The 15,178-nt window shown below is 41.7% G+C and overlaps 1 protein-coding gene across 47 annotated transcripts in view; it reads right to left on the reverse strand.

The window, feature by feature from the left end:
- The window catches only part of CELF4 (CUGBP Elav-like family member 4), a 688,894-nt gene that overhangs the window by 187,547 nt on the left and 486,169 nt on the right, over positions 1–15,178 (reverse strand). The window lies entirely within an intron of this gene.

Raw genomic sequence — 15,178 nt, forward strand, 5'->3', positions numbered from 1 at the left:
TTCCATCCTCCAAAAGTAAGAATGGTAAGTTTGAGAAGGATAAGCTGTTGTTTGTTTGCAAAACAATGAGACAGAATCCTAGCCTTCACTGCAAAGCAGAAAATTTTAAATTATAAAATCAAGGCTATATTCCTACTTCTGTTAGAATTCCTTAAGCTGAACAACCTTTTCCAAATGAAAATACAAGCTTGTCATCAGCTTCTAGAAAATCATTACCTAATTACAATCCATATATGTGATATTAGGTAATGCTTTGCCATATTTTCTTTGTTTTCCTCTTAGGTTTGCTTCACTTCTGGGTGGCTTGTTAATGCAGTTCAGCGTGCATGATTTCTAAACCACTTTGAGGACTGCTGAAATGCATGGCGCTACCTAAAGATAACAGGGAGAGGATCTCATCCAATGTATGTGGTGGAGTTTGCTTCTAATGATCAAGGCTCTTGGCTTAGTCAGGACATTTCTGGAGGTGAAGCAATGGGAGTATAAAGTAGGCAGGAGTTAGAATGCATTAGTCACAGAAGCCCAAACAGTGGGAATACAAGCCCTGGCACAGGTAACATCATCTCTTGGTATCACTATGTGGGGGAACTTCTAACTGAAGGTCTTGACAGGCAAACAGGAAAAGTGGCACCCTCCCTTCTTGTCATTCCTTAGACAAAAGTCCCAATGAAGTCTATCTCTCCTGGACCCTTCACTGATTTACAGGTTATAAATAATGTTTACTTTTTTGAGTAAATGCACCAACACACAGAGGCTGTACATACGTACTGCAGTAATGGCTGCAATGAGGATCAAAGCTGCGTAGTTAGCTCTCTTTAAGCTTTGGGATGCTAAGAAACAGCTATGTCTTCCACTTTTTGCAGTTTTCCTACATGGGCAGCTATTTGAGGAGGGTTCTGGTTTTGTTAACGCTGCAGTAATAGTGTAACACAGAGGTCCTGGTTTAAAAGCCTTTCCTGCTCTTGCCCCAGCAGGAGATTCCATTACTTAAATATGATGGGAAGTGAAGGCAAAACAACTTTAATGTGAAGAGAAGGCTCTGCGGTCATAGGACACATTACCATAAGTCATAAATAAAAACTAAACTCCAAAAGATGGCTACATAGCAGAGCTAGCTTTAAACTCCTCAGGTTGGGTGCTAGCTGTGCAATCTCAGCAGCATGGATGGCAGTGAAAAATTGCAAAAAACTCATCCTGCTGAACTGCTGAAGATGTCACTGGTCATTTATCCTGAGCTCAGTGTTTCTGCAGAGCTCTGCTGCCAGCAGTACCTGTCCTATGTGGTGGAGGGAAAGCTCATGGGTACCCACCATAGACTGTACCTCTGCATTGCAGGTAGCAACTCTGCTTATGTCTGACCTGAAAGTAGACACTCTCCACATCTCCAGCTTGCCAAGGCAGAGAACAGGTCTCAGGTACCTGACCATCTTGAATTTCTGTGAGACACTCGTGAAGTCTGTAGATCCCATCCATGTAGTCTTGAGACTCAGCTAGACCAAAGTACTGACGTCCTGGCCATATTTGGATGACAGTCCTACTTTGAAGAATGGCCTGGACTACAGGAGGTCCCTTCCCATCAACACTCCAGTGACTTCCCTAAAGTATTTTAGCTGGTATCTCCTCACCCTGCAAAGTCATGGCCGGATCAGCTCTGGTTCGTCACCATGAGCTGGCTCATCTGGTTCATTTCCACTGTGATGCACTGACATCCCTTAGAGAGGAGCTTGCTCCTGCACTAAGCATCATGCTGCCACACCAAAGCGTCTCTCACTTTCTCAGCCATTTTCAGTACCTGGCACAACTGAAGGTTAATGCTCATATTATCTATTTTCTCCTGTTTTACTTAAGTTTGAGCATAATCCTTTCGGTCATTTTTTTACTCTGGAGAGGAGTGGGAAAAGGACACCTTTCCTATTTGAAAAGCTGTGAATCGTGTTTGCTTTTAAGCTTTGCTACAGAAAGAGAAAGCCAGCTGGCCTTTGAACCCTGACATAGAGGTAATTCTCACTGAAGATGGGTTGATATCTTCACTAGCTTCCAGAATAAGGAAATAGGGGGTGGGGAAGAGACAAGTATTTCAAAACATGGTAATGAAAATGCTAACAGAAAATATGTTACATCAGTAAATACACTCTAATGGCATTTGCACTTATTTAACATCCCTTTACACATCCAGTGTGGCTTAAGGGAGCTTTAATATAAATGTGAATTGAGGTCATAGAGAGAGATACAGGCACATGGAAATGGGCACAAACTCACAGCAATGCTCCCAGCTGGGATGCATTGGCATAACTCCTGATGTATGTTAGGTAAAGATTCGGATGTACAATATATTCCGTCACACAGATGCAGACACTCAGATGCACATGTTTTTCCTTAAAAATAGTAAGCTTTCACTGGGCCCCACTTCCCATTAAAGAGGACTTACATCCTATGAAAATTCATAAACTCTGCAGGCGTTTCCACAGCGATTTGACGGAGTAATCTCCCGTCATCTCAGCTTCTTGGTGACAATGACAAGAGGAAGATGGATTTATCAAATACACAGTGACATGTTTATGACCCTGTTTTGCATAAGCAGGAACCTGAGCCAAAGGCTGTGCAGCTTGAGATAGCAAGAGGGTTTTTATAAATATTGTGACAAGCAGAAGTGATATTTAGAAGAACATGAGAAAAAAAAAAACCTTTCATTTTTTTTTTTTTGAGACAGACTGCATTGTATTGGGGCGGGGGAAGAAAGCCTTTTTCCCCACTTCTCCACAGTTTAATTTTCCTAAGAGCATGAAAACTCAGCTCTCCTTTTCACCTTGTAAAGTTTTTCTGTTAACTCTTCTCCTCCCTCTACAGCATATCCTTTTATAAAGGTGTTGTTAGGAAAAAGGCTGGGGGAAATGCTCTGCATCTTTCAGTGATCCAAAAATAACACGGAAAAGGAGCACAGATGGTACCAATAACTATTTATAACATGCATGTAAACATGGAAGGCCCAGCTCTACACACACTGCTGCCTTCACCAGAATGGCTTTGAAATGGGGAGCACCATCAGAGAGTTCCCGCACTATTTAAACTGTTTTTAACTTGCTTGTGTACACAAAACTTTAATATAATGACTATTACTGTAGTTCCTAAATTCTGATCTAGATAGCTCACAGGTTACTGCAAAGGGGAGCCTCTCAGGTTACTTGCAGCTGCAGAAAGTTTTTCCTCTTTGAGGCAGACCAAGACCCACAGTGGTGTCAAGAGTCTTCAGTGCTCAGGTTAAGCAGAGCCTTGCAGACAGGTGGTCCTTACCACCAAGCTCACCCATTCAGTGTCCCAGGCTGGGCACTAAGTGCTGGGCTAATGTCTCCTGCACAAACTTAGAGGCAGACAACATGTTTTCCTGCATGTTCCCTTAGCATCCCCTCCTGCTTGAGAAATAGAGCTGTCAAGAAAAAGTGAGACAGCTTCAGCCCAAGATCCTTCCACCAGATGCTGTGGATATGCTCTGGATCTAGGAGTCTGTGATGCACAGGAGTCTGTACAACTCTGCTGCTCCCAGGCAGGGTGTGCAGCCAAGGCAGAGAACAGGGAACAAGGATGTCACAGAGCTGACATCCTGAGCTCCACAGTTTTCCATCCACAAGTCCCACAGCTGGGGGTATCCTGAACACTGCCAGATACTCTTCTGGTGCCTGGCAGTGAGACAATAAAATACTTGCACTGTCTTTCAGCTTCACATAGAACCAGGAAGGCTGGTTGAAAATGTAGTAAATGAATCATAAAGAGCCAAAGGAGGAAAACACGAGTAAGAAATGTGCTTGGATGTGTTTTTCCTCTCTGGATTTCATTGTTGTTGTGATAATTTATACACCAAATTAAAGGATAAAGCAAAGAGAGCAAATGTGTAGAGGGAAGGGTTGTGGGTACCCAGAGAGCTCATGTGCCAGTCAGACTCATCCAAGACCTGAAATGCTCAATGTGAAATACAATCTTTGTTTTAAGGTTGTTTCCCCCCACCACCTCACCCCACCCCACCCCACCCCACCCCATTACTCTTCTTTTTTTATCCCTTCAGATAAATATATTAATTAAATGACCCTTCTTTAGAATTACACAGAAAACCATTATTGAACCGACCTGTAAAACCAGAGCAAAATCAGCTTCTCTGTTGTTCTCTCTAAATGATTTTTCCATTGCATTTCACATCTTATCAGGGACTCGTTTGAGCTTGAAGCTCTGAAGCTTTTTCTGTAGGTCAGTTCAATAAGGCACTCAAAGCTGCTTTTCTCTCCATTGATTGGGATGTAGGGTATGGTTTAGGGGTTTTTTTTTGTTTTTTTTTTTTTTAAGTAAAATAATAACTCATTTTTCTGTTCAGAAAGAACTGTAGCTTCTTCACTAATTCTGTAGTTCTATAAAATTTGTCTCATAGTTTTGGATGGAGAACATTATTTCACTAGATATGAGTTAGGAATAAAACAGCAGCTTCACCTGTCATTCTACCCCAGGGTAAATTTACCCTCTCTGTATTGACAATCTATAGTCTGTAGTTTATTTGTCCCAACCTATATTTTTGGTGTCATTATGTCTAAGGAAGAGATGGACACAAAGGAACAGTACGTGAAGATTTTTAGGCAGATTGAATTAAATAATAGAGAACACAGCAGATAGCACAAATGTATCAGACCCAGCACTGGTAAGTGAGAATGACTGGACAGGTCTGCCTCACGATCCACAAGTCCTTGGGGTGCTGGCCAGTGGTGAGTGTGGGACAGCAAGTATGAAATGATCCTTCTGTTCCTCTCCAGTTGCCTGTGACTCCCACAGGGACTTCTCTGAGAGGCTAAAATCTGAATGTACACATACCAGCACTACACTGGGGGCCCCCTGGCCCCCCTGCCCCAACCTTCCGCAGCTCCTCCCACAGTCCCTGTTCCAACTTGAGGTAGCATTACAATATCCCAGGTGGCCTAATTTGAAATGGTTATAGCTCTGCTCAGAAGTCACCTTTCTTTTTAGGCATTAGTAAAAATTTCCTATCTCCAGTTGACTGATTATACACTTTATCTGTTATATTTCTTCTTCTTTCCCCCTCCAGCCTCTCCCCCTTCACAGCAAACAGTTTCATGCAAACATTCTAAGATTTCTGAGGGGAGTGGGAGGCAATAGAACTCTGTTGTCTAATGGGACTTCCACCAGCATTTGGCATCCTTCCTGGCATTTCACCCTTCGTATTATAATTTATAGTGTAATGTAATTTTTTTCATATCATGCTATAACATAAATTATTGCCAGTTTGTCCTTAACACTCAAGGAGACAGTCTAGGGCTTTTTGAATCAGGAAAAAGAATGAGAGAAAGAGAGAGAGAGAGAGAGAGAGAGAAATAGACAGAGGGAGGGGAGGGAGGGAAGGGAGCAAAGGAAGGGGTAGGAGGGAGGGATGAAGAAAGGAATGAAGGAACAGAAGGAAACTTATTTATAGAAGTGAAATCCCCCAAGACAAACCACTATTTCTAAAGGCAAACTTACTAAATTAAACTTAAAAATAAAGAAGACAACTTTTTGTCCCAGTGACTGACTAAAATGCTTTGCTTCAGCCTAGGATATATCAATGAGTCCTCAGTGGATCAGGCAGGAGAGAGTTTGCAGAAAAGACCATCAGGCTGAAAATTAATATATTTTAAAGTTTCCTTTTCTTTCTCACAACTATATTCCTTAAAATACTAAAAGTGAAAGACATTTTAATATCACTTGGAGGCTGTTTGTTCATTTTTGGCATCTCCTTTAGCCTGGAGAATAAGATTACAGAAGACAGCTTTACTGTCTATTTACTTTATTACTAAAAGTTTTTTCTATTATGGTTGCAGTTAGAAGCCCCATTGGGTTAGGTGCTGCACAGATGCGTCCCGAAGTATGAGTAGCCTGTTCAGCTAAAGAGACTGCAGGGATAAATTAATGTTGTTTCCTCTCTGAGCTGGCACTGCCCTATGGGCAAAACCATGCCCTACATGCTGCAACAAATTGTAGAATCATATAATTGGTTGGAAAAGACTTTTTTTGCATTACATGTCACTGGCCAAAAAAAGCCCTCTCTCTGCTCACATATTTTGTGTCTCCTCTTAAAAGCTTCACCAAAGCAGCCAGAGGGAGCAACAGAGGCATCTTGGTGTGGTCAACCATTTGGAGACACTCCACAAGCAGCTCCCAAACTCCAAAAGGAAGAGAAAGATTAACATTCTCTTCAATCATTAATTGGCCTCAATGGAAAAGAAAAAAAAACAAGGAAAATGCAAATAAAATATTTAAAAATATGAACATGATAGTTTGGAATTTTACTGGGGTTTGAACTGTCAGGCCAGAAGGCACCAATGATGCCCAAGTGATGAATGCTAATTCTCAGGGGTTGGTATGGGGACTGGAAATGCTTAATATCTTTGTTGGCAACAGTGTAGACAGTGGGGTTGAGTGCTCATACAACAATTTGCTGATGACACTGAGCTATGTGGAGTGCTGGCATCTAGAGGGGCCTGGACAGGCCTGAAGGGTGGACCTCATCAGGTTCAACAAGGTCAAGGGCAAGGTGCTGCACATGGGTTGGGACAATCCCAGGCACAAACACCAGCTGGGTGGTGAGTGGATTGAGAGCAGCCCTGTGGAGAAGGGCTTGGGATGCTGGTGAGTGAAAAACTTAATATGAGCCAGCAATGTGTGCTCACAGCTGAGAAAGCCAACCATATCCTGGGCTGCACCAAAAGCAGCATGGGCAGCAGGTCCAGGGAGGGGATTCTCCCCCTCTACTCCACTCTGGTGAGATCCCTCTGTGTACAATACTACATCCAACTCTGGGGCTCCCAGCAGAAAGACATGGAGCTGTAGGAGTGAGTCCAGAAGACCATAAAGATGTTTAAGGGGCTGAAGCAGCTCTCTTGTGAGGATAGGCTGAGAGCTTTGGGGTTGTTCAGCCTGGAGAAGGAAAAGTCTGGGGACACCTTAGAGCAGCCCTTTACCACCTAAAAGGGGTTTACACAAAAGGGGCCTAGCCAGAGAGAGACTTTTTATAAGGACCTGTAGTGATAGGACAAGGGGTGATGTTTCTAAACCTAAGTAGATTTAGATGACATAATAGCAAGAAATTTTATACTGTGGGAGTGGTGAGACACAACAAAAAATTGTGGCTGCCATGTCCTTGGAAGTATTTAAGGATGAGTTAGATGTGGCTTTGAGCAACCTGGTTTAATGGAAGATGTCTCTGCCCATGGCAGGCGGCTTGGACTTCATGATACTCAAGATCCCTTCCAATCTAAACTGTTCTATGATTCTATGACCAATTGACCCTTGAATGAGACCTCCTTTACCTGACAGACTAGTCAATCTCTCACGAGGCACCAAACGCTGGAAAAATCTGTTTTTTGTACCAGAATTTTTGCTAGTGGCCAGCTCTCCCCCTGTCTCTTCCTTCTTTCCCCTCCTTCCTCTCCTGATTTTCAGCAGCTGAAGCAGAGCAGGGAGGTTAGAACACCACCCAGACCCCTCCAGCTGTAATAACTCCTTGGGCTTATTTACACTCTGCTATTGTAGCATTACACCTTTAAAAAACTCTAAGAAAAGAAACTAGAGAAAAAATACTTTGCCATGTCTTCATCCCTCTCCTTTCTCCGTGCTCTAAGGTCCACACCTCTGTGGCCCAGGATCTGTTATCACCCATCTGTGCTGGAGTCCCAGTGATTTTCCTTTCTCTCTCTGCTTCATTCTCCCATAGCCTTGCTTAGCTACTTGAGCAGAGTCTTTTTGAGCAGCACTTCATATAGGACTGCTCTTGCGTTATGGAGTGTATTTGTCTTTTCTCTGCGTGGATGTTGCTTGTGCAGGATGCTTGTGGTTCAGTAAAGCCAAACACTTCATCATGTGACAATCAGCCAAATGCAGAGACTGGCACTTGTCTTCCTGATGGGCTACACCAAGGCTTGTACAATCTTTAGAGGGTTTGTTTTGTAAATACCTTTGCAAAATTGAAAGATCCTAGGAACTGTGTTAGCAAGGGACATCCTAATTGCTTTTTAGAGGCAGGAATATCAATATCTGGATTGGAAATAAGAAGCAATGGAGGGGCAGAGAGGTGCTGTCATATCAGCCTGAAGTTGCCTCGTGGAAGAAGCCAAAATAGTGGTCTCACTGCCGAAAGCCTTTCTGCTTCCTGGGAATTCTTCACTGACTTTATCCTCTTGCTTTTTGAGCATCTATTTACAAATATCATCCTTATTTCCAATTTTAAAAAGAATATATAAAATTTGGCTCCCACTTTTTCCAAAAGTAATTTTCCTGGCAACATCTGGTCTTCAGACTGCTTGTGGCATACTCAAGCCCTTCCCCTGTTCCACAAGGAGAAAATACAGGTAGGCTCTTGTTCTTATTCTGCTGCTTAATCTAAGGATTTATCTGAGTTTCACGTTCTGCCTGATTGCAAATGAAGTTTGTCCATCCTAATCTTCTCTGGGGGCAGCTCATGAGAACCACAGATGTTTTCTGAGTCTACAGAGATTCTCAGAGGAAGGATTGTAAAGTGGAGTTGCATGCTTGAGATGGAGTCTATAGAAATGGGCACACCTGGACTAATTACTCTGCTGAAACAACATGCATGCCTCAACCGATGCTCACTGTGTAAACTCAAACAACATTCTTTTACCTTCTTCCATGTCTTTACTTCTTAATATTCTTTTTTTTTTTTTTACTCTTTAAGTCCATGTCCAGGCTTGTTTCCTTTGCTCTGCTCTGTCTTCAGACCCTGAGCAGAATTTAACTCAATGTGTTTGCTTAGAGATATTTTGTCAGCTAGTTGAGCAGAACCACTACATTATAGGGATGCATGTTATCCCCTCTTGGACTTAGCCCACTCTCTGTGTTTTTGACTTGATGCTTTTGAATTCAATCGATTGGTAAATGGCTAAATAGTGAGAGAAATTGCTTTCTCTCATTACTCTGCATGGCTGTGTCATTACCCTTTAATATTGCATCGTTATTGACTGATGCAGCCTGTCAAGACACAGCCAGCAGGATGTAATGCAGTGGTAGAGATGTGCAAAATATTTCATTCAAAGTTTACTCCTCTAATGGGAGGTATGTCTATGGTTGAAAGAGCGAGAGAGAAGACAAGTGTGAAACCTTGGCAACATAAATGGGCAAACCTGCTCTTCAGCTTGTCCTGGACATCAATCTGTGATAAATGATTTGGAGGAGGAGTACTCCTCTTTATTGTTAGGATTTAGATCATATCTAGACCATGGCTTTAAGACTGGATATCCCCTAAGCTCATCCTGTTTCTTGATATAAGAACTTGGTGACTTTTTCTCTGTAAATACTATCATAGCTTCATGTAAGCAGTAAGAGAGAGGGAAGGAAGGAAGGAAGGAAGGAAGGAAGGAACGAACGAACGAACGAACGAACGAATGAGAGAACAAAGGGAAGATTTTGAAGTTACTTACTACCTGGATTGGACTGGTCAGCCTTCACACACAGGACATTACTTTGAGCAGTGTATTGAATATTTGTAATCTGCTTTCTTAATTTCATTTGTGCTTTGGAGACTTCTGCTAAATATTATTCCTTAAATTAACCCCCAAATGACTGGTGGCATGTGAGCATCCAAGTGAACACCTGAAAAACACTGTTCACCCAAAGTGTTATTGGTCCATGGAGCTCCTTGCTGCAGGGAATTGCAAAGGCTGAGAGTTCACATGGGTGCAAAAATCAACTAGAGAAATTCATGTGTGGGAAAAAAAATCCACGCTGGGAAACTAACTGCAAGGAAATACTGAGCCTCCATCACAAAGTCACACAACATGCCTTTCTCATTCTTATACTCCTAAGTGCTGCTGGCCCCTGTGTATAGACAGCACTGGGCTAGACAACTTGGCTTGATGCAGCTGTTCTTATTTCCCCATGCTCATATAGACTATGTATTTTGAAACAAAACCATAATATGAGTAAAAGGACAGAGAAAAGTGTGAAAAAGAGATTTTAGCAATGAGTTCAGAGAGGAAGAAACAAAGAAAAGAAAGAAATGTTGCTGGCTCTCTGCCCTACTATTCTGTTTCCCCTCCCACTTGCCATCTTAGCCCTCATTTGGGAAAGAAGACCCATCAAATTAAAGATGGATAAAAACTCATTAAAAAACAACAGGCCTAGATGAAATTACCACTGGGATTACACTGAAGGGATGGTCTCCCCTCAGTCTTTCTTTCATTCAAAGATTACAAACCGTTTTTCTCCTCCAGGGCTCTTGCCTCCATCCTAGTCTTGGCTAACTCCACTCCTGCATGAACCCCTGGGTTTGAAGGATCCATGTGGGTGGAGAGGAGAAGAGAGTGGAGGTTGTTTATTATGCTTCCTTTTGTTTTTAATTAACCTCCGGTGTTTTCTTTGCCTAGAGAGCAAATCCTCTCACCCTGACTTTTTACACATGCCTGCATTCAGATTGCAGAAAAGTTAGATCTAGAGAGAGAAAAACTAAGAAAGTTAGAGAGGAAAAAAATGCTTCTCTGTCAAAAGAGAGAGCATTATATGGAGAGGGAATTCCAATCTGTGTAAGCTTTATAAGCTAATCTTTGCTTATTAATCCTGGTGTGAAGCATTGCCCAAGAGGACAAAAACACTAACAGACTGACAGAGTTACCAGGCTTCTACAGCTCTGGATTCCTGCAGCAAACTCTTTTCAGGGTCTTGCACAGGAATATCTGGTCTGAGCTTTAAGACAGAGATGTGAAACACAATCTTCTCTCTTCACTCCACCCCAAGCAAAGGCTTTTCTTGCTATTTAGCTCATGCACTTAAAGATGGTGATGGTTCCACAAATATCAGTATTGAAACAGCTGTGAACTAATGCAACAGATTTATGGTTACAGCTCGAGCACAAAGGACTACTGTTGTCTCCTGCCCAGCAGGAGGGTCAAAACTTCTCACAGGCAATGCAGAAGTGGCACATCATTGCAAAAAAGAGGCTAGAAAAAAGGAAGCGATTGTCTTAATTGAACAATCTAAACAGGAGTTCCTGGGATTATTGGGAGTGTGAAACACAATCACAGTTTAGATTTCATGTACCTTAATCTCCAAAAGGGATCTGAGCCCTAGATTTGCAGTCGTTCGTGTGCCAGTGGAGTTACTCTCTGAAATATGGCAAGAACCCAAGTGCCAGTTTGTGGATGGACTTACTAGGGGTCAAGGAAAGATATATAATATCTAATATGACATTCTGGAAGACAATTAATGTGACTAACTCCTACTCTGATTATGATTAGAGAAGAAAGAGGAGTATTTCAGGCATGTATTGAAACAGAAATATGGGTAAGGGACAGGATAGGAACATTTTTGCCAGGTAATTAACACAGGCATAGTCAAAGGCTAGAGTCATAGTTTACATTTAAACTTTAATTCCACACAAATTGAAAGACATTTGCAGAAACTAAAGAACACATTTCCTTAAAAAACTCTTATTTGTGTGGAGTTGTTCAACAGCAGCCAAACATCATGCTGTGGAGAGATTGCTCACTTCAGCACCCTGAACCTTTCCATGCTTGTTAGTGTCCTCGCCTGTTTTGTTCTCTCTGCTTCACTAACAGTGCTGTTACATAAGGGAACATGCCAAATAACAGCTTTCCTGTGAAAACCATTATCTTTCCAAGGAAGAGACAGACTAGCAAAAAGCTTTCTGTCACTTTCAATAGAGACTTTGGGCTACGTTCTCAGCTGATGTAAATCAGTGTAGCTTCACTGAACCTCAAGTTGATGAAGCAGCTTGAAACCACCTGATGTTCATCTTGGAGAATCCACAGGAGATGTTGGTGCAGAGACTATGTATTAAAATAATAACAGTAATAATGACAATGACATAAATAGAATTTGCTAGGGTGCTGCTGGAACACCATCAGCAAGTTGAAAATATGGACAGTATAAGCATTTGAATACACACTTCCTGTTCTGTAGACCAAACTTGGGAATTCAATTCTTTGTATATCTTCAATGACTAAATAATCTTTCCATTGTTTTGGGGTTTTTTTTTGTTTTGTTTTGAAAAAAACAGTGACATTGGAAGTAAGATGAGTTAGAAGATACAGAAAAAAAATGAAATTAGTTCAAATCTTGAGTAATGTGTCCCAAACTCATTTACCATGTCTGTTATGACAAATTCAAGTTGGGAAGTCACGTATGTAAAGTATCACTCATACATACATACTGTACTGAATACTCATAGAAAATGATGTTGAAATGGTTGGATTTTCACTTCCCCAGAGCTGAATTTCTTCCCATACCCTAAAAGGAAAATCCAATCACTGTTAATGACAGCAAAATCTTTACTTCGATGGAGGGACAGCCACCCGAGAATGAGGTTAGTCACATATAAGGCAATGCAATACACGTGGATAGCATGAAGCATGTAGATGGTTATGGCAGCCTTAAATCTTGTGAAACTGAGCACACTTCTCAGCCTTGTGAAGCTCTTGTAAACTTTTCCTCCTATTCTTTGCTGTGTTTAAGGACAATTTCATCTCAACCTCTTTGTGGTTTAGTTACCAAACTAACTTTGAAGGCTATGAGGTTAAGAAACTCTTCACAAAACCTTGAGTCTGTGTCCTACAAAAGGAAGGCCAGAGACTTAGCAAAGAGTTCGCAAGATCCTGGAGAAACCATAAAGCTCAACTAGCACAATGCAGGACCAGTTTCAACTATACTATTATCCACAGTTCTGTTCCTCTCATTTTCAATCCGTCTTTAGTGATAGGGAGACTCAGTCTCCCTAAACAACCAGTTCTAGATCTTTTCTTTCTTCACCATTAGAAAAGATTTCTTTTAGTCAGAATATTTCTCTATTCAATTTCCTGCCCCTTTCCAGTGGCAATAACACAGTGAATAGATCTTCAGACAAACAACAGAAATCCTGTTCTCTCATTCAAGATGTCATTGTAACATCTCTTAAATGGCTGGTGCCACGAGATGTAGACATTGATACAGGGCAGTCAGTTACCCTGATAGGGACAAAGGGAAGGACTTGTCCTTGCACTTTCTTTTCCAAAACTTTATCAGAACTTGTCTTTGAAAATTCAATATTCAGTCAGAGCTCCAGCTTAATAAACTTGGTAAACCTGACATTTTTAAAACAAAACCAAACCATGCTGTTCACTTTCCCTTTTCATTCTTAATTGGCCCATCTAAAAGCAATCAAGTGAACATTTAGCTGCGTTAGAAAGAACTGCAGGAGACCTCTCCTCTAAGTGCCATTATTCAGGAGTGCACAGGAGTGTGGATAAGTTTATGGAGAGCGGGAGGTACTCTGCAAATTGTCTCTCAGTAGTGTTAGAGGACCAGAAGGATACTCAGATCTGGGCCCTTGACAGTATGTAGGCATCACAGTGCCTCAGTGCTGGTGATGAGCTGTCCAGGGGAGTGTAAAATCAACTATGTCTGTGGCTTAGAGTTCCTTGATGATGTCAAGGTAAATGAGGCATTAGAGAATAAACTGTATAAACAGCACATTGAACAAGGAGCTGCCTAAACTTTCCAAAATGAAACACTACAGAGAAAGGAATCTCTTAGAATCCCTCAAAAGGTCTGAGATACCACCCTTTGTAAAGGATTGACCTACTGGGATTTAGGTGCACAAGACCCTTCTTTCACAAGGTGCCAGAGGAAGATTCCCTCTCAACTATCTATTCTGTGAAAGATAAAAAGATAGGCTCTAAGGCAAGAGAGGAAGAGGTGTATGTGGCTGTAAGGCTGCCTCTCCCACAGCTAAAATGCAGGCCTGCTGAAGCATTGAATCCATTTCATGTGATATTGGAGGTATGGAAATCCTGTCTGGTTGCTTGGTGAGTGTGGTGGAATACATCAGATGTAGATCAAGTTACAGTAGGTAATACAATTCCAAGAAATACACACACAAGTGTGTCTAGGGCAGGAATCAGATTTCAACAGTGGAGCCATACAGAACGTATAATTATATTTTGCATTTTTAATAGGCTTATTAGCATAATAATGCATTAGTCTAATAGAATATTAATGTGATGCGGAAATATTAGCATATTACAGATCCTTATTCATTAATATATTAGACTCTTATTGTATTAGTGGCACAATCTACCAGCAAAAACGTTGCTTTGTGTCTGATATTGCAATTCAAGATAAAATTGAGATGGCAAATAGAGAGTCCCTCTATGTCACAAGCATGCCTGAGTCTAGGTGTTAATGCAAGAACTGAGAAGAAAATGCTTTTGCGGGCAGAACACTGTTGTTATTCGAGCAGTTTTCCCACTTTCTCTGAATTCAACCTAAAAACTTTTCATGCTGTTTCCATAAAAATATGAATAATTTCAGCACTCTAAATCCTAAATCCTCAAGAATGTCAGAGCAGGAAGAAAACTAGTTGCTTTCCTGGCACTCAAAAATCCTCTTAAAATGTAGAGAACTGAGTTCAGACCACTGGTCTCCCACTGTTTCACATCTTGGAGAATGACTGCTCTGAGGACTGGTGGTTTCCCTCATGATCAGCACCCCCTCACGACCAGCACCCCTTCACAGAGCTCCCCTCTGTTAGACACTGTCAGAAAGATAATCTCAGAAACTTGTACCCCAATATCCCACAATGTGGATGAGTGACCTGACTACCTGTTTATCTGGTTTTCTGGTACTGGTCCACTTTCTGATAAAAGCTTAATTGAAAATGGTAGTGTCACAGAACCACAGAATCACAGAATGGTAGGGGTTGGAAAGGACCCTTATAGATCATCTAGTCCACTCTCCCCTGCTCAAGCCTAGCTCAGGTCACACAGGAATGTTTAAAGGTGGGTTTTGAAAAAGCTCCAGAGAAGGAGACTCTACATTCTCCCTGGGCAGCCTGTGCTAGGGCTCCCTCACCTGAACAGGAAAGATGATTTTGCTTAAGTGGAACCTTTTGTGTTCCAGCTTCTCTCCATTACCCCTAGTTCTATCACTAGACACTATATAAAAAAATTTTGCTCCATTCCCTTGACATCCATCTTTTAAATACTTGCGAGTATTAAGAAGGTCCCTCCTAAGTCTCCTCCAGGCTGAAAAGTCCCAGATCCTGCAGCTTTTCTTCATAAGGAAGATGCTCCAGACCCCTGATCACCTCAGTCGCCCTGTGCTGGACTCTCTCCAGAAGTTTCCTGTCCCTCTTGAGCTGGGGAGC

This window comes from Colius striatus, chromosome Z, assembly GCF_028858725.1.
Source record: "Colius striatus isolate bColStr4 chromosome Z, bColStr4.1.hap1, whole genome shotgun sequence".
In the NCBI taxonomy this organism is placed as follows: domain Eukaryota; kingdom Metazoa; phylum Chordata; class Aves; order Coliiformes; family Coliidae; genus Colius; species Colius striatus.